General features: G+C 32.2%; 1 long non-coding RNA gene across 1 annotated transcript; it reads right to left on the reverse strand.

Moving 5' to 3' along the window:
• Positions 1 to 2,199: 2,199 nt before the first annotated feature.
• Positions 2,200 to 4,551, reverse strand: LOC109221801. The gene is made up of 4 exons (XR_002067313.1): positions 4,320 to 4,551; positions 2,849 to 3,098; positions 2,643 to 2,742; positions 2,200 to 2,564 (listed from the first exon to the last, which is right to left on the reverse strand). It is a non-coding gene; the product is annotated as an uncharacterized LOC109221801 (long non-coding RNA).
• Positions 4,552 to 4,982: the final 431 nt, after the last annotated feature.

Consider the following 4,982-nt stretch of genomic DNA (forward strand, 5'->3'; position numbering starts at 1 on the left):
CTTTTCGAATCTCCATCGACATACTCTTGCAATGGTTCCTGAACTACGTACGGCCTGATTCCTATAAAACCAGAGCTCGGTCAAAGTCTTTCCAATCGCCGTTCCGGTCAAATTAGCCATCTTGTCTTTACCCGACAACTCTTTCATCCTCCTCGGGTAAAGAGGGGCAGCTGTTGATACCTAATTTTCCCTATGTATTTTTCATACCCAAATACTTCCAAAATAGCATATTTGTGCATATATAAGCACACCCATGAGTTTTGATATTTTTGATGATTTTTAAACCAATTTATTGCCTATTTTTATACCATAAAATCCAATAATTATTCCCAAAATTTGCCATTTTGGTGAACGATTTATTTTTATTCTCATATTTACATCAAAACATAGCTAACATGACTTTTGCATATTTTTACAAATTCATTTGGTATTTTTAAAACTAAATTGCATATAATTGCAATACTAGCCTCTTTAAAGATTCAATTGTAATTATATTTATAAAATTGACTCCAGTATTTTTAATTTGATAATTATGTATCATTAATCATTTTATCACATTTGATTTATTTCCAGAAATTATTTTGCTATTTTTTTATAAATTAAAACAAGGAAAAAGTGGCTATTTAAGAGTTAGCCCTTTGCATTTCAATTTTAGCCTGAAATTAACCTCAATCTTAAGCCCAAATCAGACCCAAAATTCCCTACCCAATTTCTTAATTAACCCGACCCACGGCCCGTTTATTTTTACCCGCCCGACTCCTTTTNAGCTTTAAAAACTGACTTCTAAGTGTATTTTCTCAAAGTGACTTCTCAAAAAGTGCTTTTGGAGAGAAGTCTACTTTTTCTGTTTTTCCAAAACTTGCTTCTGGCTTATCCTCAAAAGCACTTTTTTGCCTTCCAAAAACTTGGCCAAACACCTCAATTTTTGGCCAAAAGTGCTTTTGGCCAAAAAAAAAAACACTTTTGGCCAAAAAGAAGCTTGGCCAAACAGGCTATAAATCTGAATCTTCATGTTACTCTTCAGGCGAAATTTAAATTAATTTTTCAGACAAATTAAGATATTACTACTACATAATGTTCTATTATGGAATATTATATTATGATGGATGTTTATAACATCTAAAAGAGTAATACTCACTGCCTTTTTTATTATTTACATAACTCTCGTTACTTCACTACTTATACTTATAACTTTCACACCTCTATAACCATCCCCGTGATCTCCCCCATGATCCAAATGGTTAATATCATGATTAAAGAAACCTTATTGTAAGCCTTTATGTAATCCGATAAATAACATGTTAGAAATCATGTAGCATAAACTTGAAAAACACTTGATGAAATAAGAAAGTTCTCGCTTTTCTTTCTACATCTCTTGTAGATTTTCTTATTTTATATTATTACTTTGAGCTTAGTTTCTTAACATTAAAATATTAAAATATTATTTTAAAATATTCAAAAATAGGGAATTTTTAGTTGAGAACAAATTTTGAGGGACATACCAAATAAAAGCTTGCTTCCCTATTAAGAATATCTGCAAAGGCGCTATATTATGTACGAGGCTACGAGCGGCACACTCAAATAACGGTATTAATGGCCTAGATTATTATTATTACTAGTTCCGTACCCGCGCGTTGCGCAGAAAATATTAAATATAATTTTTCATAAGAAAATATTACTTGATAAATATGGTAGAAACAAATAAGCATTCAAATACTATTAGTTGTTGAACATATAAATGCATTGGATATTCATACATTGAAGTCATGAGAAAACACACATATCCATTATAAAGAAGCTATTAAGGAAGATAATGAAACTTTTCATTATCGGCCATCTTCAGATTCTAAGACATATATATTAACTTTGTAAGAAAGGCAATAGATATTTGATACACATTAACAAAGTTCCTTTTAAATACAAAGAATAAAATATCTTTTGACCTAGTATCAAAGCATCAATCATGGAGGGAATAGATCTTTGATTGTTAGTTATTAAAAGAAGAATAATATATATGTTAACGTAATATATCACATGTTTTGAGAGCTACGACTGCAAAGCCTGCAATTATTTTAATATTTCGTCATCATCGCCTCTCAAGGAATTGAAAAACAATATTGAGGGAATATTTTACAATATAAGAAAAAATCACATGAGATAAGCTCCAAGATTATTAACTTAATACCCCTTGCCACAATATGAGGTCCTTAACCTTTTAGGGCTTTTGGCAAAATTATTTGTAACTGCTCAATGCACATTTTAGAATGACAATCTGAAATGGCAGATTGTGGCCACCTAAATTTCTCTTACATTTGAAAAGTAATCACCTCATTCCAAGAGTTGAAGAGAATAAACCTTGAATAGAGAAATTTACGAATTTTTCTTTGCACCTCTGTGTGTCCGTGGAGTCCCTACAGTATCATCTCCTAATGAACCTGGATGTTGGAGAAGGATTCATCATGAATGTAGTTGATTGTCTTGCACTTGGTGATTGAGAAGACAAATTTTTGCTCCATGTGAGAAATAATATGTTTAGACGCTAGATCTTGGATGAATTGCTCCAGCTGCTCAATTCAACACATGTAAATAATTACTTACATCAAGGAGAAAGATGTTAGTAACCAGCTATCCTACGAAAGTACCTCAAAGTTCAGTCATATAAGGTTCAGGAACAAATACCCCATCCAAGTCATCTGAGCTAAGGAAGCAGCGTAACTGGTTGCTATGTGAAATATCATATTTCTGTCGGATAGAAGAATATAAATTTTATTTACTTTAAAGAATAGACAAAGATAATAAATCTAATAAATATCATGTGAAAAGGATAAAGTCAGGAAGATTATCTTACAAAAGCAACCCACAAATTTTCGTGTTCTTTTGACCCATCCTTAGGAGAGTTGATACACAGAACAACAATTAGCGCTAATGTATTCCTCATCTCTGCCAAGATTTTAGTTGCTCTTAAACAACCATATTTGTGTTCGCGGAATCCCTGCAGTATTATCTGCTAATGAACATGGACATTGAAGAAGGATTCATCATGAACCTAGATGATTGTCTTGCATTTGGTGGTAGTATTCAGCAGGTGTTACTGCCATCTAAATACATTCAAAAGCTTATTAGATTTGGAGAAGCAAATGATAGAGTAAAGGAGCTGACCATATCTGATATATGCAGAAATTATATTTTGAAAAAAAAAATGAATATTATTAAATATGAAGATTCACCATAGGTGAATTATACCAATTGCTACAGTTTGTTCAAAATTAGAGTTATGAAGAACAGTTTATGAAGACTTGAAATGAGTGGAGCAACTTCTTAGACCCTTTAGGCTATGTGAACCAAGAAATATCATATCAGTCTTACCAAATACTTCAGGTTACTGAACAAAATGTTAATCTCGTGCATTTTTTTTGTGTGGATGCTCTGAAGGTGCCCAACAGGTTCAATAGGTTCTACCTTTATGCATTTGTAAACTTTTGACATCTCTTGGAAACGGCATAGCAAGAATGAAAACATTGTCTGCATCGTTGTCACTGACTAACAAACATGTTACCTATAAGTTTGCTTTATTCACTTGTGTTTTCTGCCTATTACATCTAACATTCATTGTCAAGCGCCTAATATCTTTTATTAAGGTTGGATCGTGAAGCTACAACTACGAAACTAAGCTTCGTAGCAACTGCTAAAACAAAATAAACACCAAAATATAATATTTATATGAACTCTATACACTGCTCTTTAATCATATGCATGATGGTAGAATCTACAAATATATCTACCAAGTGAAAATCGAAAAAATTGTTGATATTTTCTTTTTATTGTTGCTGATGTTAACTGTCGTCTGTCATGTCTTCTAAAAGAGTTCCATTAATTGTTGTACAACATATACGTAAAAAGCATGTATAAGGTGAATTGCACAAATAAATACAACATTTATACCCTTACAAACCTAGATGTAAACTCAATAGATTGTGGCAAAGTAGAATTTATCCATAGTTTGGAAGCGTACCAACAGCTACGCATTGAGTAGTTACCTATGTATAAAAATAAAAATTTGAAATTATAAATTTTTCTGAAACTAAATTTCAAATGTAGATGTAAAATATGTAAACCTCAAAAATTTTGAGCTTTCATAAGTAGGTAAAACAACAACCAAAGGTTCATCTAATTTAAGTGAGGTTGAATTTCATCTACAAGTTCATCCCATGAGGTTGCCGAAATCATGTTCCTCCTATATGTTTCAAGGTAATTGTTCATCAACAAAAATATATGTAGTTATATTGTAAAAGTATAGTTTGTATTTGTGAATGACTTACTGCTCATCTTCGAGTTCAACATTCACAAAGACACTTTTAATATCTCCTTGCTTGTAGGTCTGAACAGCTCCATAGATCACAACCTAACCAATCACATCTACAAATATAAAAGTTAATCTCAAAGTTTACAATACCTAATATTAAAATAAAATAAAAGTGAAGAATTACTGGATAATTCTGCCTCATCCACGTGATATTGACTTGTTAGCTTATCAAAAGGACAAAGGTTAAAGATTTTCATATGAAATGAAGAGCCAGTTGTTACCTCAACAACTGTCTGTTGGACTTTAAGCCATTGGGCTTTAAAGTAGAAGAAGTGTGAATTGGAAATGGAGGGAAATAAAATGGAGGGAAATTGAAAATTTGAAGAAGTGAACTTTTGTCTTGCACTTTGTCCCTCATTGGTGAGGGAAAATCACATTTGTGTGCTTATATATAGAATCACTTCTTAAAGCTCTTAAAAGGAGTTGAAGAGAATGAACCCTCGCGCCGTCGTCGTCGCTCGCTCGGCTCGGTTTCGGCTTTGGATTTGGATTTGGATTTGTCAAATGATCGATCGATAAGATTATTTTTGGACAAAATTTATTTAATTATTTAATAATTAATTAAATGCCAAATCACTGCTGAAAATACGCCAGAACCCTGCTGAAGGTTCAGAGGGCC

Source organism: Nicotiana attenuata, unplaced genomic scaffold (assembly GCF_001879085.1).
Source record: "Nicotiana attenuata strain UT unplaced genomic scaffold, NIATTr2, whole genome shotgun sequence".
In the NCBI taxonomy this organism is placed as follows: Eukaryota; Viridiplantae; Streptophyta; class Magnoliopsida; order Solanales; family Solanaceae; genus Nicotiana; species Nicotiana attenuata.